The sequence below is a fragment of the Marmota flaviventris genome, chromosome 6 (genome assembly GCF_047511675.1).
Source record: "Marmota flaviventris isolate mMarFla1 chromosome 6, mMarFla1.hap1, whole genome shotgun sequence".
Lineage (NCBI taxonomy): Eukaryota > Metazoa > Chordata > Mammalia > Rodentia > Sciuridae > Marmota > Marmota flaviventris.
The window spans coordinates 145,797,386-145,820,596 of NC_092503.1; the positions used below are offsets into that span (position 1 = coordinate 145,797,386).

General features: G+C 43.5%; 1 protein-coding gene and 1 long non-coding RNA gene across 2 annotated transcripts in view; one reads left to right on the forward strand and one right to left on the reverse strand.

Moving 5' to 3' along the window:
* Nucleotides 1-23,211, reverse strand: part of Adtrp (androgen dependent TFPI regulating protein) — a 155,383-nt gene that overhangs the window by 59,481 nt on the left and 72,691 nt on the right. The gene's annotated exons all lie outside the window — the stretch shown is intronic.
* On the forward strand, nucleotides 52-13,498 carry LOC139706282 (uncharacterized). The gene is made up of 3 exons (XR_011707890.1): nucleotides 52-137; nucleotides 278-363; nucleotides 13,447-13,498. It is a non-coding gene; the product is annotated as an uncharacterized lncRNA (long non-coding RNA).

The following is a 23,211-nucleotide window of genomic DNA, read 5'->3' on the forward strand; positions in this document are numbered from 1 at the left end:
TCAGCTAATAAAACCCTCTCCTGGCCCAACTCTCTCTTCATTTGGAAAGAACAGGAAGTTGCAATAGTATCTCTTTGAGAGAAGCAGGTTGATAAACCAGGAGGTGGAGACTGGGTATGTGGAGGGCAAGAATCAAGGTAAGGAGGAAAGGAAGGAAGGATCCTTGCAATCTGGCTTCTGAGATTGCCAACCTTTGATCCCTCAGGGAACCCTGGAGGGTTTCTTTTGTTTTGGTTTTCCGTTGGTTTTGTTTTGTTTTAGTTTATCTTTAATCTAGGTAACCAAGAGTAGGCAGGCACTCCTTGCACCTGGGCGTTCCTGTGCCAAGAGGCCAGCAGCACCGGACCCCCAACATACCTAAGGGTGAGTAGTGCCTGGGAAGGGCAAGGGTCTCTGCACTGCCCTGGAGGGGATGAGACATGGTTGGGCTGGGTAGAACACAGCGGTGGACCTGCCTCAGCCCAGTAGCAGGGAACTGAGGGACCACTGGAAGTGCCAAGCCTTGTGACATCACCAGCTTGTCTCCCTGGGCAACCGACTAAGAGGGTTGAGCAAATTCCTCAGAGAAAAGCTCCCAATGTAGTTATGTAAGTCTGCTGTCCGTGCTATTGCTGATTTCACCAGGGCTCCCAAGAACCACAGGGGGGTCCTGGACAGCCAAACAAATACAGAACCAAGCCCGAGGACTGAGAGTCATTGGACTTCACACATCAGGAGCTATTGATGGGAGGAGAGTACATCTGAGCCAGCCCCCGAGGGTCTGCATTGTAACCATGTGCCAGTCTGTGGGGGCTGCTACAACCAGACACCACAACTTGGGTGGCTGAGAAACAGCAGGGATTTATCTTTCACAGATCTAGAGGCCAGAGGATAAAGGCGGAGATGCTGGAAGATCCGGTATCTGCTGGGGGCCCACTTTCTGGTTCAGAGATGGCCATCTTCTCACCTTGTCCTTGCATAAAGGTGGGGGCTGGGGTGGGGAGACAAGTTCCCTAGGTCCTCTCTTATCAGGTCAAGAATCCCATTTGTGAAAGTTGAGCTCTTGGGGCCCAATCACCTCCCCCCATCCCCACCCTCCACATCCTAATACCATCACCTTGAGGGTTAGGATTTCAACACATGAATTTCAGATTCTAACGGCAAATCATTCCCCCAAGAGAGAGGGATCCAGGACTTGGGTGACATATCACTCTGTACAAAACTCCATGGCCTGGTCTAAAATTAGTAAAATGATAAATGGCAGCTAATACTTTAATAGCATTTAACTGTTTGCCAGGAATCATTCCAAGGCTTTACATGGGAACCCATTCAACACCTTAAAATCCACTATGAGGTTAGTACTGCCCAGAATAGAACCGCCCACGTTCTGGGCAGTACTAATGAGGAAAAGAAAACCCTGGCTGCCAAAATTGTGTGTCTGACAACAAGTTAAGAGGCAGAGCTGTCTGTCCTGTAACCAGTGGACCTGGAACCAAGAATTCTCAGGTCTCCTCTGCAGGCCCCCAACCCCTCTTTCCAATAGTCTCCCCCTCTCTGCTGAGGGCCTTTTTCTTCCCATCAGAAAAATTCTCTCAGAAAAGGATCAGAAGTGTTTTGAAACTTGGTGCACCTATGAGCTCTCATGCTATGTCTCCAGGGGCGTCTCCATTTTAGACGTTGTTGTAGCTTTGGAGATTTCATGCCTTTATAAAAAAAAAAAAAATCTCAAGTATAATTCTGCAGATGGGTAAAGATTGAGGGAAAGATGGGAAAAAGATGGATAAAAACCCCCATCTCTGAAATAGGTTTGTCAAAATCTAGGTCTTTTTACTGCAAGACCTTTTTATTTTTTCCTTGTTCTTGCCTCGATGCCCACAGAGGAGAACTCTCATAAATATTGATGTGATTATTTAATTTGATTTGCAAGAGATTCAGGGTTTGACATTAGAATCCAATTAATTGTTAGCATTTTAATTAATAGTAAAATAATATATGCGTATGAGGATTTGTATATAAAAACCACATGACTTCTAAACTCAATATCTGCATCTACTTATAAAACTTTCCACAAAAGTGTTGCCCAAAAGAGAGATTGGCCAGGAGCAATGGCACATGCCTGTAATCCCAGCAGCTTGGGAGGCTGAGACAAGACGGTCTCAAGTTCAAAGCTAGACTTAGCAACTTAGCAAGGCCCTAAGCAACTTAGCAGACCCTGTTTCTAAATAAAGTAGAAAACAGGGCTGGTGATGTGGCTCAGTGGTCAGGCACCCTGGGTTTAATCCCTAGTTACACAAAAAAAGGTGTCTCTGGATTATGACCATATTCACAACATAGTTTGTATCCCAGAATGAATATCCAGGTACATTTTTATGGAGTAGTTTGGCTATCTGTCCCCTACCATAAAACCAGGTGGAGCTTGGGAGAAAAATGAATATCACCAATTAGCCTATACGGTATTATGAACACATAATAAGTGTGCTCCTTGACTGTCTTTCTCCTTTCTTCAGTAATCTAAAAGGCTAAAATTGAGAAATGGAGAGAATTATTCTCGGACTTAAAGTGAAAAGACAAATATAGCAGAAATTTGATATTCTTACACAAGAAATATTAAAAATATAAACAGCCATATTTCATACTTTTATTTGAATAATACACATGTAACTTGATTAGTAGACATGACAGTCTACTCTCTACTCTTTAGGAAATTGGAGCACCCTTGCTTAATGTCCCAAGTATTTGTTGAGCAATTACTATTTGCAGGAGACTTGCTAGGTGGTAGGGAGTTCCTGAGGACTAAGAGAGAGGCAATCCCTGACCTCATAGAGTTTCTATTCCAGCATGGGAGGCAGATGTTAAACAAGAGCAAGACCAGCTGTTAATTCACAATTATGGAAACTTCTGTGAAGGGCCAACACAGGGATCATTGGAAGGAACAGCAGATTCAGAGGTGGGGTGACGGGGGTGCAGGGAGCCAGCCCTCTGGGAGCCACGCTCAGTGCTGGCTCTCCCAACCCAGCCCACATCCTCTGGCCTCCTTGTCCCCTTGGTGACTCCTCTTCGCCAGCTCCTCTGGGTGGTGTTTCCCACAGAGCTGGTGCCCTCCTGTTCTTGTGGTGATGCATACTCAACCACCATTTTTATTGTCACAGAATCTATTCCTCAAGATCACATCTGCTCTGCCTAAGCTCCTCCGAGTTCAAATATATCTTCAACTCCCTGCCATTGGACATCCCCCGAATGAGGAAGACACACCTCAAACTCAAGGTGTCTAAAGAGGACTTGTTTCCTTTCCCCAAACCTGGCCTTTCTTGTCCGTTGCTCTATTTTGTATGAAGGCTCCATCATCGACCTGAGAGGCTTTCCTCTGCTCTCTCTCTATTGTTCCTCAAGTCCAAATTCTGCAAGTTCAGGCTCAAATGGGTCCCCTTCTCCCCACCCTTTCTATACCTTCCCTGGTCCAGGTCTTCATCTCCTGCCAGTACCATAGCAACTGTCTCTTGATTGGTTTTCCCAAATCTAGTTTAATCCCTCAATTCTGTACTTCACAAGGTTGGAGGATGTAATTTTTTCCAAAATGCTACATTTTTCCTCGGCTTATGTCGCTTTACCACATCAACATCACCAACAGGATAATATATGAGTTTGGAAACTTTTAATACCTGCCACACACACACACATACACACACACACACACACACACACACACACACACACCTGGCTTGGGTAGTTTCTCCATCTCATCTTTTGTCATCTTCTTATGATGTCAAATTGGCAGAGCCTCCCACCCAAGACTTGGTGGGGACACACCCCAGTGCCTTTTCTCCTACCGTCTCCTTTTCCTGATGGCCTCTCTTAACAAGTTTTTGACTGGTTATCTCCGAATTATCCTCCAAAATGCAGCCCAGCAGTATCTTTCTCTAGTAACCCTTCCTGAACCTCTCCTCCACCAAGCCGTGTTTAATGACCCCCCTTAATGCCTATGAATCTCTGCAAGTTGTATGATGATTAGAAAGTCTTTTTCTTCTTGTTTGCTATTGTTTGAATTCCCAGAGCTTAGCAGAGTGCTGGGCTCAGAGTAAATACTTCATAAATATCTGTTGAGTAAGAAAATAATAACCTAATTGAAAATGTACAAAGGACCTGAATAGACATTTCCCCCCAAAAGACTAAAGTGGACAACAGGTATAAGAAGATGCTGCAGTCCTGCTGGCTGCAGCAAAATAATCAGGGGGGTGACGAGCAACTTGTGTACGTTGATACAGCAGGAGTAGGAGCCGTTTATTGCAGGACAGGAGCAGTATTTATACATTCCACACAGCTTATCTAATTAGCATAAACTAGATACATCAGTCAACCAATAAGGAATCTCCACACTTAATGGCTCGCTTTTGTTACTTCTCAAACCACTCCCTCTGGCATTTTGCCAGGCACCATCCAGACTTGTTTACGAACTCTAACATTCCCCTGGCTAAATGCCAGGTGTTATTTTGACTTGTTTACAGACTCTAACATTTCCCCCTTTTGTTTAATTTAAATAATGACCATAGTGGTTTTTACACAAACACCACAAATAACCTGCTACAAACAGAAAGGGAGGATACAAAATGCCACAATACCAAGCCAATTGATGGCTCCATGCAAGAAGCCCTTGGAAAAATTATATCAGCAATGACACCATTTGCAAAGATACAAAGAGTTACAATTTGTTGTAGATTACAGTTTGTTGTCTCAGTCCAGGTAAAGCAGTGTCTCAATAGATTAACTCACAGTCCAGGTAAGTTCACAGTCCAGGTAAGTTCTGCAGGCAGCTAGCTTAAATCACAGTCCAGGTAAGTTCTGCAGGCAGCTAGCCTAAGCTGTAGTAGCAGAAACAGCAACAGCTCCGAAGTATCGTCCGTTTCTCAGCCGAAGTTTCGTCTGGTTTTCAGCAACACTGGAAATTCTTCCACCTTGGTCTTTACCGGCACTGTGATGAAGGCAGGAACTCCGGATGGCTAAAGAAAATCCTGTAGCATTCTACTAAGAAAACAACCTTCTGAACAATTTAGTACATTATCTCAAGGTTTTTTTGCATTTGAAATAAGCCTTAATAGTGCTCATTACTCATCAGCTTCCAGGTGTGGGAGAAACATTGTAGTTTAGTTATTGGCATTGAAAATGACCAAACATCAGGGACACCAGTAGTATCTTCTGCCAGCTGTAGCGCCTGGGCAGCCCCAGATGGCCCTGGGGAGTGTCCTGGACTCAAACTGCTACTGGGCACAGGGAGCAAGAGCCTGCGAGACTGTGCCTCCAGGTCAGGTCTAGATTTGGGCTCCCGGCAGTGGAAGAGCCAGCTCCCCGGCCAGGAGGCGGGGAAGGGCCAGTTGCCACCGCCTCTTGGAAAATCCTTGCTGCGCTGTGACCGGCTTGCACACTTGGCAGCCGCCTCTCCGCTTCACGCACCCTCCGGTAACGAAAAGTATTTAGAAATAGCCTTTTACTGCAACTTTTTTCCTGATAATCTTTCTTCTTCTGAACTTTCTTTTTCTTTCTGACTAGAGTTCCTGGGCTTCCATCAACACATGCCCTAACTATTCTTGGTTTCACTGGGGTGCCTCCTTCCCTTAGTAATTTACTTCTCACCCCTTCCATATTTTCATCATAAAGACAACACAATACACTGAGACAAAACAAGACACAAACATACTGTATCAATCTTTTCCATTTTCTCGAAATGGCCATTTTTCCTCTCGCCCTATCTGCCTAGGGACGAGCAGATTGCTCCCGTCCTATCTATGGACGGGCAGCTTTTTTTCGTCACTTACCCCCGAGTGTCCCGGGGCTCCCCGTATGGGCCACCATCTGCCGCAGTCCTGCTGGCTGCAGCAAAATAATCAGGGGGGTGACGAGCAACTTGTGTACGTTGATACAGCAGGAGTAGGAGCCGTTTATTGCAGGACAGGAGCAGTATTTATACATTCCACACAGCTTATCTAATTAGCATAAACTAGATACATCAGTCAACCAATAAGAAATCTCCACACTTAATGGCTCGCTTTTGTTACTTCTCAAACCACTCCCTCTGGCATTTTGCCAGGCACCATCCAGACTTGTTTACGAACTCTAACATTCCCCTGGCTAAATGCCAGGTGTTATTTTGACTTGTTTACAGACTCTAACAAGAAGAGACGTTCCCATCATCAATCGTCAGGAAAATGCAAGTTAAAACCACAAAGAGTGTCACTTTACACCTGTCAGATGGCTATTATCAAAAAGATAAATGAAAGCAAATTTGGGTGAGGAGGTGGAGAAAAGGGAACCCTAATACACAACTGGTATGAATGTAAATTAATACAGCCATGGCGGTAAACAGTAGGGAGGTTCCTCCAAAAAAAGTTCAAAATGGAACCACTATATGATCCAGAATTTCCCACTACTGGGTATGTATCCAAAGGAAATGAAAGCAGAATGTGGACGATACAGCTTCACTTGCAAGTTCATTGCACCATTACTTACAATAGTATGATATGGAATCAGATTCTAAGTGTTAAATGATGGATCAATGGATAGAGGAAAATGTGGTATACATGGGACACATACTGGAATACTATTACTCAGCTTTTAAAAGGAGAAGGATCCCGCCATTTGCAACAGTCCGGGTGAACTTGGAGGACATTGTGTTATGTGAAATAAGCTAGGGGTGGAAAGACAAATACTGCCTGCTCTCTCACACAGGGAATCTATGAAAGCCAAATGCATAGAAGCCGAGAGTAGAAAGGTGGTTAGTAAGGGCTAGGAGTGGGGACAGGGGAAAGGATATGACATTTCAGCACAGAAGGAGGAATAAATGCAAGAGATCTCTTCTACATCATTGGGACTTATATCTAATAACAGGGTATTCAGTGCTTGCAAATTGCTGAGAGTAGGGTGGTGTGCCTGCCTGTAATCTCAGTGACTCAGGAGGGTGAGGCAGGAGAATCACAAGTTCAAGGCCAGTCTCAGCAACTTAGCAAGACCCTTTCTCAAAATAAATAAATAAATAAACATAAAGGGCTGAAGACGTAGCTCAGTGGTAGAGCACATCCAGAGATCAATCCCCAGTACTGCAAAAAAAAAGGGGGGGGGAAATTGCTGAGAGTAGATTTTAAATGTTCTCACTACAAAAAAAAAAAAAAGAGTGTGAAGTAATGCATATGCTAGTTATCTTCATTTAGCCACTAGACAACATATGCATATTTCAGAACATCATGTTGTACACCAGAGATGTTCATGATTTTTATCAATTCAAAAATAAATAATTAAAATGAAAATATCTGTTGAATTTAATGAATATATGAATACTAGGTATACCTGTCTACTGGGCTGTATGACAAATCTGGCTGATTCATTAAAATACTATTATGTTCAGAGTGTCCAGCTGATGGATTCAAGGCAGGAGGCAGAATCCTAGGAGGAGTTAAGTCACAGAGAGCCTACGCCCTAGAAGAACTCACAGTCAAGTAGTGAGACAGGTATATAAAACAAAATTATAGCATGATGTGATAAGTACTATAATAGAGGTATGCATAAACTACTAATGGAATCTAAATTATCCTGCACATTACTCTGTCATTTTAAATATGTAGCAGATTGAGTTCAAGATAAATGCATTGAGTAGGCCATAGGAGACTCCAGACTCCAGGCAAGAGAAGATAAAGTTTAAAGTAATCTCCCTGAATATAGGAGTCCTGGCTACCAGCACAGATAACCATCTTGCCTGGTTATGGTTTGGACGGCTCAATGGCCAGTGTTGAAGTCTTGGTCACCAACCTGTGGCACTACTTAGAAGTAGGAAGTGGGACCTTATGGAAAAAAGGTCATTGGGGTAGGGGGGATGCCCTTGAGAAGGAAGTTGGAACCCTGGCTCCTTCCTCCACCATGCACTCTTGCCACGGTATACTGTGCAAGCCACAGGTCAAAGTAATGTGGCCAAGTGATAATGGACTTAAACATCTATAAGTGTGAGCCAAAATAAAACTTTCCTCCTTTAAGTTAATTTTCTCAGGTATTTTGTCATAGTGTCAGTAAACTGAATAACACAGGGGTGAATTTCCTTATGTGTAAGGCTTGGGGAATTTAGAGGAGTGATCATTTTGCTGCCCAAAGGTGCCATATGAACTGGGCTAAGGGACAGTTGAGCTAGGGCCTCTGAAGAGACTGGAGGGAAGCCCCAAGTCCACACAGATACCCTGCCACGCCCCTGCATACCCACAGAACCAGTCACAGTGGAAGGTTCTGGAAGGTGATGGCCACAGGTAACAAGTGAATGCTGAGAAGGAAATGGGGATGTCGGGGCCCAGAGTCCTGGAGGTCATGCTGAACAGGTCTGAGGGAGTGCAGTTTCATTCTGACACAAGGCAGAAGCCTCCCAGCTACTGTACTAAGTAAACAACTACCAATACATCCCAATGACCTTAAGCTTCACGACCAGCTAAGCCAGCAGGACTAGTCCATACCCACTCACCCTCTTCAACTGCAGAGACCTTCTCGAATGGTCTATTCCTCCACAGCCTCAGGAGCTCACTTAACTGGGTCCATCTTTGGGTAAACAGTCTCACCATTAAATTCTCAGATGAGGGGCTGTCCTCCAGGGGTGTCTGAGACACCTCTGTTCCTCCGCATCACACATGGCAAAACTCCCCATGTTAGTAAGAATCTCATGTTGTGTGAATCAATCCTGCCATTGTGCTATTCTTAGGCATACCTAGGGGGTCTCTTGGGTTTCCGGATTATCATCTCCCAGCTCCATCTGCATTTCCCTAAACCCCAGCTATCTCTGAATTAATATCACATTCACTGCCTTCTGAAGCACCCCAAAAGTGTGCACGAGGTCCCGCTGAAGTCCAGGTGCCCGGAGACTAAGATCTTCCTTCCAGTGGAGTTGAGGGGCTTCCCTGGGAGCCCTGGTCCCCTTGCTGGAAGTGGCTGAGAACTGAGTAAGAATGAGATGATGAACCTATTTGGGTTATTTTTGTCACATTCAAGAGCACTTGTTTTTCTCAGAGGCCACCGTGACTTCCCTGCTTTTTAAAAACTAGAACTTTCAGTGAAGGCCTCTGTCTGAAGTCTGCTGGGTGAGGACATGTGTGGGTTCCCAGCCACCCAACTAAGTGAACCGGGGCTTGTTTTTTGAGTTGTTGCTGGATGGATGGATATATATCTCTTCAACCACCACGTTGCCCGTGCATGAGGAAAACCGGTTCCCACCTGCCTTCCTTTTAATCTCCCACTTGGCTTTTACAGAGGAACTTAGTGTGTGACCATCTTCTTGGACTCCCTCAGAGAAGCAGAGCTCTCTGTCAGTATGTTTCAAGCTACCTTAAAAAGGCCAAAGAATTCCTCCTGTTTACAGGCATGACATTGAGTCACATTATTTAAAGAGTTTAGATTAAAGGGGGAAAAAATGTTGAAGTCTGTTAGTTCAACCTCTTCATCTTCCAGATGAGAAAATTAAAGCTCAGAGAGATTGTGCAACTTGCCCCAAGTCACAGAGCTATGAATGCAGGGCAAACATCAGAATGTAGATTTCTTAACAGCCAGGCCTGTGTGCTTTCACTTATTTTTGAATTATACTTTTTTTTTTTTTGTATCCAAGTTCTAGAATTTTCAAGTGAACTTCTTTCGTTTGAATTAGTTTGGAAGTCACTTGATTATGTGAGATCTGATGAAATTGTTAAAGAGAAACTGCCCAGAAAAACCATTTTGAGACTGTCAGATTTCACATTTTGTACATCCTGATAATCAGAAATGTGTAATTTTTTTCTCATAATGTAACTCAGACATTTCAAAATAGACTTTTATATCCAGAATTAATCATTAAAATTACAAAAATATTCTAAACTGGCCAATCAGCACATTCCAGTTCCAAGGTTTTGAAACTCTAGTGTGACATTCATCATAAGGACAACAGTCAGTTAAGCTATGGCTGTTTTGTTTTAGCAGTTTGTACAGAAAAACATGACTCATGTATAGTCATATACATGAATGGCACTTTGTTGATTTTCTACCTAATGCTTCTATTGTTTGTTGGAGAAGTTGTTGAAGTCGCTAAAAATAATAACTGTGCATTAGTCTATTTCTCCTTTTAGCTTTATTAGTTTTTGCTGTATGTTTCTTGAGGCTTAGTTGTTTGGTTCATACATGTTAGAATTGCTATGTCTTCCTGGTGGATTAACCATTTTAGATATGTGATGTGCTTCTTTGTTGCTAGTAAGCTTCTTTGTTCAAATAAACTATACTTCATGTTATATACCAAAGCCATTCTTTTTAAAAATCAAGGCTTATATGTATGATATTTCACCACATAATTGTTGCAGATTTTCTAACAATTTTTTTGTTTGCTAAAAGGAGGTACCATTATATGAAACATTTTTTAATTGTGTCAGTACTATTACAAATCATTTATTATTTAATCTCTTTGATGCAAGATTAGGATGCATGGGACACGTGTGAATATACATTAATACAGTGACTACAGTTATGCTGTAAAATATGGTATTTTTCATTACTTTTACTGTCAATCTGTTTTGTTTAAATTAAAATGAATTTCTTGCGTACAGCATATAGTTGAAACATGTTCTTTGTGTTTTGTTAGTCACTGTTCCAATATCTGCCTTATAATTGGTATATTTAGACTATTTGTATTTAAGGTAACTGCTGATAGTTTAATTCTCTGTCTTTGAATTATCTGTTCTACTGCTTCATGTTTCTTATATCTCTGGTCTCACCTTCCTTTGTGCTACTTGAACACTTTTTAGGATTCCATCTTGAGTTATTTATAGTGTCTTTGTACCTCATATAATTCTCCTAGTGGTTGCTCTGAGTGTGAACATATATACAACCTATTGCATTCCCCTGATCTAAAATTTGACCACTTCAAGGGAAATAGACACCTTACTTCTAAGTTAATTCTCTCACTTTTCCTATTTTCAAATACCATAGCCTTGGCTCTCAGAGCACAATTTTTCATATCTCTCGTTATATACAAAGTATATTCACACCAATTTGTGTCTTCATGCATGTACTTTGGATAATAATGACCATCACATTCCACCATCATTTCTGACCCCATACCCCCTCCCTTCCCCTCCAACTCCTCTGCCCTATCTACAGTTCGTCAACTCCTTCTATGCTCCTGCTCCCTACCCCATTATGAATCTTTAGCTGTTTTTTTAAGGGTAGGTCTGCTAGCAACACAACCTTTTAGTTTCCTTTCACCTGAGAGTGTCTTCATTTACCTTTGACTTCTGAAGAACAGTTTCATAAGATAAAGGATTCGTCCTAGGTTCTTCTTCTAGCACTCACTGTAGGCTGAGCCATTTCCTTTCGGTGGCCATGGTTTCAAGTGACAAGTGTGCAGCTATTTACATCTGTGCTCCCCTACAGTTAAGGTGTCCTTGGGGGGGGCTGCTTTCGGAAGTTTGTTTTTAGTTTTCAGAAGTTCAGGTATGGTGTGCTTAGCCGTATTTGAACATTTTTCAGTTTCTTAAATCTGTAGGTTTATGTCTTTCACCAGTGGGGAGTTTTTAGTCATTATGCTTTTTTTTCCCCCGAAATACTCTTTGAGCCTCACTCTTTTTCTATTCTATTGTGGGACTCCAATGGTATGATTTTTTTCCCCTCTTTTTTTTCTTTCTCCATAGTCCTCCATTGTCTTGCTGTTGTTGTGTGGGGGTTTTTTTAGTCTATTCTCTCTCTGATTTGATTCTTTGATTCTGTGCTCTGTGTTTCTATCCTGCTACGGTGAAGTTTTTATTTCTGTCATTATATTTTTTAAGTTCTATAATTCCCATTGGGTCTTTTTTTTAATAAGTTCTATTTCCTCAATGATCTTTTCCATTTTTCAATTGTTTCAAGAGATTCATAATGGCTCATTGAGCTTTAGTTGTATAATAACTGCCTTGAAGTCTTCATCGGATAAGTCTAGCATTCAACTCATCTGTGTGGTGTTCACTGATTGCCCTTTTTGTTGTTGTTCTCATTCCAGATGTTATTTTCAGCTGGGCAAGGTGGCTCATGCCTGAAATCCTAGCAACTCTGGAGTCTGAGGCAGGAGGATCCCAATCTCAAGGCTAGCCTTAGCAATTAAGTGAGACCCTGTCTCAAAATAAAATAAAAAGATCCAGGGTGTGACTCAGTGGTAGAGTATTCCTGGGTTACATCTCTGGTACCTAATAATCATAATAATGTGATGTTTCCTCATTCTTGACATGACAGCTGCTTTTTTATTACATTCTGGACACGTTGGCTATCGTCTTAGGAGACTCGGTGTTATATTTGAATCTTGTAGTTATCCTGCACAGGGATCCTGACCTGACTTCTGTAGGTCAATGTTCGGATGATCATTTAATTTTATGAGCCTTTTTGCTATACTGTTTTGATTTGCTTGACTTATAAAGTGTCCCTGGGGCCCCTGGTGTGACAACCAAAACAGTCTCCGGAAATTATCAAAAATCCCCTGGGGAGAAAAATCACTCCTAGTTGTGATCCAGTCGAATTCAGCTTTCACAGCTTGCGACAGGCCACGCCTCCGCAGAGAGGTAAGATTCTCCTGCAAGGCTCAGGGGTGGACCTTGGGATCTTCTCCTGTGTTTTCAGGCATTAGCCCCCTTCCCTGGGGAGAGGAAAAGGCTTTCTCTGCCTCCTCCTCCTCCATCTGCCCACACTTGAACTCAATGAGGATGCTGATAAGTGGATCCTATCAGAGGGCAGGATTGGATTTCCTGCAAAATCCACCTCAGATTAATCCAGCCCTTGACACACAAATGGCTTTTATTAAGGACTTGCAGCTCTCAACTTTCAAAGTGGAATCTTTCTAGAATCAAATACATATACTTACATTCAGCAGTAAGATATGCTGCCAGAGATCATTATCAGATACATCCTTTATTGCTTGTTAGTTGGTTCTCTTCTTATTTGTACATTGCTGAAATGACATCACATGACCTTTCGCAAGATTTTGCTTTTCTGCCTGGAAACATGGGGTAGTGTTTCATAAAAACAAGGAACAGGTCGCAGGGCTAATAAAAAAAAAATCCCCTTATCTTGAAAAACAAAAACAAGTTTAAAAAAAAAACTGCCCGATGGTTCACTGCAGAGTTGTTTTGGTTAATCATTTACTGCCCAGTGAATAAAAAAAACGCCATCCTGAAACTGTGCGAAAAGAGGAGGAAGCCTTACAGATCACTTGTTTACGAAAAGGTCTCACATGCTTTTTCTGCCTTCCTCGGATTCTGTGTTATTGCATTTTAATTATTCATCTGGAATGGCTACACATGCCTCGGTTGGTCAGGGCTTGCGGATGCTCACTAAGCATCTCCCCCCGGTCTCTCTAGAGTGCTTATGGTGTTTTGGGCTAATCAAAGTGATCTCAATTTGTTTTATGAGTACCCAAAATATATTAGATAAAATAAAAACAGCCCTTCTTTCTTATCTTTGCCAAAGTAGAGTTCTTTGCACACGGCCTGCCGAGGAGAAGGATGCTGTACAGACTGTGAGCTGCAGACACAGCAGTGAAGCTGGTTATCCACAGGTGAAGCCGCTGCGGCCTGGCCCGCCACTCCCCCAGCCCCCGGCCCCAGCCCCTTGTCTACCTTGTCTTGAAAGATGTCAAAACTTTTCCCATGACTTTCTGCCTTTTCCCTCTGTCCACCTTTTAAGTTTCAGAAGGAGTCATGTTAAAAGGATTTGGAGGGGGGCTATGTAGGGAGGAAATGGAGCCTATCTGCCAGACTTCCAGACTGTTCCCCAGGACAAAGGCCTCGTCACCAATGAACTCACTTGAATTGCTGGGGACGTTTGGCTGTTTCAAGAGGCTCGGCTCTCAATGACACCATGACAAAGCTCCAGTTGCCAAAGTCACCCTCCCCACTTTTGTGGCAAGAGAAAAATAAATAAATGATCATCAGTTCTACATGGTCTTTGGCTTCTTAGTGGAGTTGGTGTGAGCATCTGTGCTACCATAAATCTGGCTGTGTCTTCAAAGTGAGCAGTGGCTCTGGAGCTGAGAGAGAAGATTCTGGGACTAGTAGCCACAGATCAGGTGGCCACTTGGAAAAGCCCGCCCACGGCCCTGACGCTGCTGTTGCTGAGGCTCTGTTGTGTCCAGTCAGGGGACATCCTAGTTGGAATGCAAAGAGAGAAAGGAGGTCACAGGACATGTTTGCCAGCTGCTGGTTGACTCAAGGGCTCTCAGTGGCCTTCTGTTTTTTAAATGTGGTTCCTGGCTTGCACTTCAACTTTGGCCTCTGAAAAAATGTGGACTCCAAAATGAAGTGAGGAAAATCCGTTTCCACCAAGTGGCCAATAGGGTGAGCTCCAACATCAGAACTTCCCGCTGTCCATCTTGGGTGCAGTTCTTCCCACTGGGTGGCCGCGGGTGGGCAAGTTAGTGAAACTTCATGTCTCAGTCTCCTCAACGATAAAACAGGGACAACAACGAGAGCCCACAACTCAGAAGCTGCTGGGCAGGCCAAGAGAGGCAGGGGGTGCTCAGGTTGTAAGCACTCAAGGTGCACTAGGTTTTAGTACTTGTAAAACGTTTATCCATATAGCCACCGAAGGGTCCGAGTGCCCATGTGGCCCATGACTAGCACCTCATTTCTAGGTAGCAACATTTGCCGTTATGTCTTCAGAGAACAACCTGGTGGAGGTTCTAGATCTATGGCTAGCAGCCTGAATTCTTTCCAGAAAAAAACTTTGGTGGGAACAATTTCCAAACATATTTCACAGTTGTCTTAAGGCCAACATCAGCTTCCAAACTGAAGAAAAATCTTTACTCTCATTCTGGGGCTTTCCATTAAGACCATAATGACCCAGAATTTCCCACTAGCCCCTACTAAGTTTCTTAGGAATTGAAAAGGGCAAGTGAAATTGACCTGAAGTTCAGGACCAGTGAATTATCACCCTCTCTCTCAGAGAGAGAAGGGAGAGAGGAAATGTACTTGGAGTGGGAATAAATTCACGCAAGCAAGGGACGAGATCAAGAAGAAGAGACGACCCTCAGAGTTTAGTTGGTACCTCTTTTTTAGCCAAGGTGGAGTCTAAATGATAATCTGAAGTGTCTTCTGGGTAATAGGAAAAAAAATCAACTATTTTTCAAATCTTTAAGCCTCAGAAAACTGATTCTGATTGCATAGCCCAAATATTGTCAGAAGAAGTTTCTTCTCCAGCAATCAGGCGGTACGAACGATGGTTAATCAGTGATGGAAGGAAAGGTGCATGAACTACGTAACCCCCTGCAGAAGCCTGCTCGACCTTGGGGTGCTTTCTGTTTGAGGAGGGAAATAGCCCTTGTTGCCTCAGTGATCACAGAAAGGGGGGGGGGGAAGAGGTGCTATGGAAGCTGCTTGGTACCCTAGTTTCTCTTCCCCTTCACTCCCATCAGTGGCTCAGTAGGGGACAATGGCACTTACTAGTCCCACCGAAGAGAGGATTGAATGTTCCTGCTCCCAGTACTCCTGAGAGGGTGTTATGTGGCCCCTCAGTGAGCTCCCCATGAACAGACCAGAGCAGAGCATTCTAGCTTCCCACCCAGGATGAGGGGCATGGACCCAGACATCCCTATGTTGAAATTCGACTCCCCAGTATGATGGTACTTGGAGATGGGACTTTGAAGAGGTGATTAGGACAGGAAAGCAGAATCCTCCTGATGGGATTCGTACCCCTGTAAGGAGAGACACTTAAGAGCTTGCTTCTTCTTTCTCCACTACGTGAGGATGGAACCAGGAAGAAGATCTCCCAATCTCCAGGACTGAGAAACAAATGTCTGTTGTTTAAGCCCTGCAATCTATAGTATGTAAAGTATCTGAGTGATGGAGACCATGGGTACGCCAGCTCCAAGTTCCCTCGGTATCCTGAGGTAGGAAGAGGCTTATGGATGTCATAGGAAGAAAAGATGGTGGCCCCATGTGGCTTGGGAAAGCCAAGAGAAGGTCAGGATAATGGGTTTTTTTGACTGAGATAACAATGAACTTCATCTACCCGAGGAAAGGAATAAGGAAAGAAATGGAATTTACCCCTTGAAGAAATAAGCCTGTCATTATTAGCTACTGGCCATTTAAATTTATTGTAATATATGATTTCATTAATTTGTTAAATACACCATCTGTACAAACAAAAATAAATGCCAACATAGATCAAGCATACCAGTGGCCCAACAATGTACTTTGTACATAAGCCCTCATTTTTTTTTCTTTTTTGCAGCATTCTAAAGCAAGAATTATGGTGCCACTTGACAATTGAGGAAGTCACATCTGAGAACATGAGGGATTAAATATCTTTGCCCAAAGACACACAACAAATAAATGGCAGAACTTGGAGCTTAAAGCCATTGTTATCTCAGTCAAAGACCCATTATCCTATGAGGACTCTGAACTACTTTTACAACTGTTCAAAAAGCCTAAATCATCCCAAAATAAAAGACTTATTAAAAAAAAAAATCCAAGATCGATATTGTTCTACTGTGCTCTCTTTCCAAATTACGTATAAGAGGGTTTTGCTTCATTGAAATGCTAAATTTCTTAGAGATCTTGAAAAACCGAATGTCATATTTTAACATCTCTATACCTTCTGGCATCTGTATTCCCTAAGTGCTGTCTTCGACTTTTCTACGTAAAGATTAAAATGGAGCTTGCCACTCGGGAAGCTCCCAGTAAGTGTTAGCTATCATCATTACCATCATCGTCGTCATTACCACCACCACTACCACCCCCTCTACCTTCACAAGCCATCGTTTGTCATATTTGACATATCAGTAAACATGTTGAGACTCCCCACTGACCTGGACTAGGTGTTCAACAGCCTTTTCTGAAATGAATACGTCCCTGTGCTCACAACTCAATTTTTCAGCAGCGAATCTTCAAACACAGCCATTTTGTGTCTGTTTCTGTGTTTAATTTTCCTTGGCCCTGGGGTAAGAGGGAGGCTGCCAGAGGATTGTCCTCTCCATGACTCCTGACCACTTTGTAGCTTCCACCTAGCCAATGCTTGGGGTCAGGATGCAAAGGACTCACAAGTCACCCATCCCAAGAGTGGTATTCCTCAGGCATATCCTTCCTGAGCTCCAACTCGATTAGATCCAGCTACCCTCTCTGCTGTGCTGCACATCAAGGGGAAAGCTATAAATGGGAAGAAGAGAATTAATGTGACCTTTATGCTCTACGGACACAATGTTAAAGGGGCCACATTGCTCTTTTCTGGCTGCTTTGTTAAATGTTATCCTTTTCCACTAAATGCCAACAAGTGTTTATAAGTTCCCGGGCTCTCAGAAGATGGAGGGCACAGACCCAGGAGCCTGATGCCAACTCTGCACAGCAAACTTTGCCCCCGCAGCTTTGCTGACCCATCACACGCTGTGTACGCACTGTGGTGGGGGCCTCATCACATGATCTCATTCACCATTTGACAAGGGCACTGTTTTAAAGGATGCTGGTTCTAGAAATGGCAGGAAGTGCTCTCTAACTCAGCACTCTCCAGCGGATTTTTCTGCAATGATGGAAATTTCGGTTTCTGTGTTGTCTAGGATGGTAGTTACTAGGCACATGTAGTCAGTGAGTCCTAGAAATGTGGCTAGGGCAAACGAGGAACTGGATTTTCAATTTTATTCTATTTTAATTGATTTGGATTTGATTAGTACCATGTAGTTGGTGGCTACTGCACTGGGTAGTAAAGCACCTTAAGGTGACAAGCCACCTTAGTTTACCCAGGACTGAGGGGTTTCTTGATCTTCAGTGCTAAACCTAAAACAGTTCCAGACAAACTGGGACAGTTGGTCACACTAAAGCGGATCTTTTCTAAAATATTTTGGATTTTTGGGAGCGACAATTAGACATGTGGCAGTTGTAGTGTAAACCAAAAGGAAGAGAAGGGCAGAGACGGTTGAACTGGATTTTCCTTCCCAAGTAAAACACAAATAAATGTGAAACGATGAGACAGAGGTTTAAACTGAAGTAGTCCATGTAAAGCTCCAGTAAAAATCTGAATGAGAACACACACAGGGCACCACCCTCAATTGGCTTTCAGAACCCAACAGTAACTGGCTTGATGACATTCAGAATCCCAGTGGAGGTCGAAGGCTACAGACAGCTTGACTACAGTCTCAGTGCCTTGAGTTCCTGATCCCAGCTAAAGATGTGGGTAAGAACCACTAGGAATGCACCAGATATCATTGTCCTAGTAGAAGCTTCTGTATTCCCACATCTCATCTCCCTGTCAACCAGAGAGTGTGAAACACACCACTAGAAACGGATCCCTCTGGGCTCAGTGTTGTCTTCCATTAAAAACACATCTTCTAAGGACCCTCGTATCTAACCATGTATGGGTACCATGCTGTAATTCTTTTAACACTCAAATTGGCCTCAACTATCAAGGTCCTGAAGGAATGATTAAAACAGTCATCTCAAAATACTTTTGAATATGCATCCTCATCGTTAAAAATTTTGAGTCATGTTCCCCCTTAGGTGTATATTTTTTGGTAATTATGGTCGAACCGTAGATTAATAAAGCATATTTTTATATTTTGAAGAAGAATCCCATCATTTCTTTTCATTTTTATTTATTTACACTTTGCTGTTCTCACATCTCGGAGCATTTGACCTAGGTGAACACTACATGAAGTTATAGGATGAGTCTCCCTTGCCAGAAATGCTGGGGACAGCAAGTGCCTCAGATTCTGGATTTCTCTGATTTTGGAATATCTGCATGGATTTTGCTGGTTGAGCATTTCCAACCTGAAAACCTGACATCTGAAACTTTTTGAGCATCTTGTCAGTGCTTAAATTTTTTTTCCAATTTTGGAGCAAAACTTTTCAATTTCAGATATTTCAGAATTATAGATATAATTGCACATATATACAGACACAGTTGCTGAGATAAATATGAGATTGAAATCAAGGCCTTGGGTCTAGTTTTGTTTTTGTTGTTGTTTTGCTTTGTTTTTGTATATATTTTTAACGAACTCACTTTTTTTTAGAATTTTTCTGTCAGTGGTTACCAGACTTCATTGTGCCTAAGAATTACTTGGGAATCTTGTCTAGAAAACAGGATTTTCAATCCCACTTCCTGAGATTCTGCTTTAATTTGTCTCAAGAGGATCAAGAATCAGCGTTTGCAATTAGACTTCCATCCCCAACCCCATGCAAGCTGTCCAGGATCAGGCTGGGTTCACTCCACACCCCTGCCCCAAACTATGGGAAGAGTGGAAATGGTTGAACATCAGAGCAAACTTAGCCCTGAGTAAGACAATCCAGGCTTTCTGACTTGGTGACCACTGCTCAGCATACATTCTTTGTCATGGCATTGATAGGCATGAATGGGGCAGCGGGGAGGTGGATGTGAGGCGGTAGGCGTGGTGTGGGTGTGTGTATGGTACAGGCGTGTGTGTATGGTACACCCCTGTACAAAGCTAAACACTTAGAATTGGTCCTCCTTTTCTCTCTCAAGGAGGAAGCTTGTTTTGAATACATCTATTTTTAATAAACTAAATACTTTAGAAATTACACCATTATATAAGATTTAAACTTATCTCTCCAAAGAATTGTTTCTAAATCCGTGTCTCATTAACAGATGTGTCATTTTTTCCCTCCTCAAAAGAATTACTTCCTGGTTCATGGTGTTTGCCATGAAACTCAGGTCAAGTGTGAATCTTGATCCAGAGACAAACTTATTACTGGACACCCAAAGAAGAATTCAAGTGCCCTACCATGTCCACGTGAGTGTACACTTTACGACTTTCAACCGATGAGTTACATAATTTGGAGGGAGAAGCTAAGATAATTTATTTCCTAAAAAGCTCGTAAGGCCCAGCAAATACACTCCACATAGGTGATCCTACTCCCTGTATCCTAAACATACTTAAGTCTCCCTGTACCCTGGTATCAATGCAGGGTGCTAAAGGTAGGACCCTAGGCAGAAATAAAAGCACAAACCAGATACAGATTCTTCATATAAAGTCTCAGTGCAATTTTTTTAAACTTTCACCATTTTCATTTCTTGGGAGAAATGATTCCAAAGGAGTGATCTTGAAAAGTCAATAAGCATAATTGGTCAGATAATTTGATTTCTTTCTCTTTGCTTATAAGAAAATCATTTGGCAAGGTAGAGCAAGCACACTGGAGCCAGGTACTGTGGTGCACATCTGGAATGCCAACTCCTAGAGAGGCTGAGGCAGGAAGATCTCAAGTTCAAGGCCAGACTCAGCAAGTTAGTGAGGCCTGGTCAAAATAAAAGAAATGGGGATGGGGGTGTGGCTTAGTAGTAGAGACAGCTTGGATTCCATTCCCATTACTGCCAAAAAAAACAAACAAAAAACGTATGCTTTTACTAACCACGGTTTGCATGTCTAACACATCATATAAAACTGTGCACTGTGATCACTTTGAAATTCTCCCTACAGACTGTGTCATGAAAGACAGAGGCAGCGGGGGGCTTAAGACACATCCACATGACACGAGAAAGGTGAGTTTCCTGTCTCTGCCTTTCAAGTAATTAAAGTTTGGATCTTTAACGTCTCCCCAAAAACTCATACATTAGGCAATACTGGAATGTTCAGAGATGAGATGATTAGGTTACAAGAGCTGTAACTTCATCCGTGGATTAATCCACTTGATGGATTAATAATTTGTGTGAACTACTGGGTGATAACTGTAGGCAGGCGGAGTGTGATTGGAGGAAGTAGGTCACTGGGGGAATGTCTTTGGACTATATCTGCTCCCTGGCCCCAACAGCTTTCTTCTGCCACACCTTGTCACCATGATGGTCTGCCTCATCTCAGGCACAGAGCAGTGGAGTCAGCAGACTATAAACTGAACCTCTAAAATAAACTTTTCTTCCTCTGAGTTGTTCTTCTCGGATATTTTGGTCACAGCAACAAAAATCTGTGTAAATCTATTATCGGTTGCTCATTGAAATCTCGTTAGTCTTCCGTAGTAGTGTTTTGGAGATTATTTTAATAAAATCCATGGGATTTCTTACCAGGGATCCCCGAGATTTGCTATTTTAGTTCTATAGAGAGATCTAGCAGGAAGGGTGTACCTAAAAACAGTGTCTTTTCCTGTTGCTCTTGGTAGGCTCCCATCTCTGCGGCTTTTCTTCTGAGGCTGCCATACACCACGATCACAATCCATCCCTCCTCTCTCCTGTGTCCTCTGTGTGATGTTCAGTTTTACCAGGAACCTCTCAGCTAACTCAATCCCCTGCTGGTTGGACAATCTAAAGAACCGTGATGGGTACAGCAGATATATGTCAGGCTTGGCTGAATGGCAGGATAGAGTAGCTGGCGATTTCCCCCGATAGCTTGGAGTGTACGTGGGAACACCTTCTCTTCCTTCACCCCCACCTACCACTCCCAGCTGGATCCCACAGCTCTAAAAGACTGGGTACTACAACATGTAAAAATATCCCAGATGCTGGGAGATCACGCAGAAAGGGCTGTGCTAAACATCTCTAAGTTTTATTTTTCCTCAGGGGATAAAGAAGACTTCTCCTGACTATAAAGACAAGAACAAAATAGAGCCGGACTCCGGAGAAAGATGGGGGAAAGAAGCATTTTCTGAGTGACAAGGCATCCGCCGACTTGCCGGGGGTAACTCACATGGGTTCACTGGACTGCAGCTTATCTGGCTAGCTGGGGACAGTTGCTGCTTATCTGTTAAGGCAGGTTGGGCGTGGCCAGCGTAATGGTGCACTAAAGCTACAGGTAGCAGGACACACCCGGGCTGGCTTTGATCTGTGTCTCATTGTGTGCTCTGCGTCTTCCAGAGTCAATCAGCAGCTGTGCCTGCCAGGCCAGGTGTACTTTACCGGGGGACTTCTGGTCACATAAGCCCCATATTGGTTGGCTAATCTACTAGTGACTTTGATGGCTGAAAGTTCAGAAAAGTTCAGACTTGATTCAAGAAGGAGGAGGAGGAGTGGTGCCAGGGCAAGTCACTAAGGAGGGTTTGGAAACACATTTGCTGTCACCTGCCACTCTGCATTTCCCCTTCCTCCCTCCCTCCATCCATCCATCCCTTCTTTTCTACTTTCCCTGGAGGTGGAACCCAGGCCTCATGCATGCAAGACAAGGGCTCTACTACTGAGCTTTATCCCCAACCGATTCTGCAGCTTCTGTCTGCGATGGTCAGTGCCTAAAGTAGCCAGGAAGTACCACCTGCCCTAGGAGCTTTTGCATGAATACCCATGGTCGGTGGGAAAATCTTTAGGATCAAAACAGGAAAAAATACCCTGCATAGTATTTAAATTCAGAGGGTAGGGGACAGGAATGGAAGATAACTAGGCATTTGGCTCTTGGATTCCAACTCAGGTAGTAGTCAGAAGTCTCCCCAGCAACCCTCTTCATCCCTGACCAATGCAGTCAATGGCATTAAACATTTTCATAGGATTTCACACTAAACTATATTGGAGTAGACATCTGGAAACAATTGATTGGCACACGGGAAAATGTTCAGAATAACCAAGGTGCAGTTCTGAGCAGCTACCCAAATCCATCTCCCTGCCTGCACACCTCAAAGCCTTCACCTTCTGGGTAGCTGTTCCTCCGCACACACTGATGCGCCTCGCACACCGACCACAGACTGTGTGCACCGAACGCATCCTGGCTGCCTGAATCTCCTTCCAGGGAAGATGCAGAGCTGGAGACCGAGCTCGACTTCCGGTGGATCAGGGGATTTCCAGGCCCAGATCACCACTTTGCTAAGACAAGCTCTGTCTGGGTGATCAGAAAGGCTCCGAGGGAGTGGAGGGCCACACGGCCCCCTCCCAGGGCCACTCAGCCACCTCTACATCCAAGCCAGTCCTCGAGTAGGCAGCAGGGCCACTCACCGGCCAGCTGTTTCTCTTAAGACTTGGCCTCACCTTGTGGGACTTGCTTGGAGTGGATCTCCTCCTGAATCCTGTCATCAGGACTGAGGATGACAGGATAGCTCTTAACAGGTCACCCTCAAGGGCTGGTGGAAACTCATTTTGCTAATGAAAAATAAAAGAACAAGAGAGCTGGCTTGGGGTGGGAGTCTCAGGCTGGCTGGCTGCTGCGAAGGCTGTCACAGGTGAGAGGCGCATACCTGAGTGGTGAATGGAGGCGGTAGTGACTGCCAGGAAGCATGGGCGAGGTCTCTGGCAACAGTCACTTTTTTTTTTTCCTGTGAGTGGGAGTTCTGAGGCCACTCCCTCCTCAGCTGGCACCACCTGGAGCAGGAGGGTGCAGGAATTGGGGAA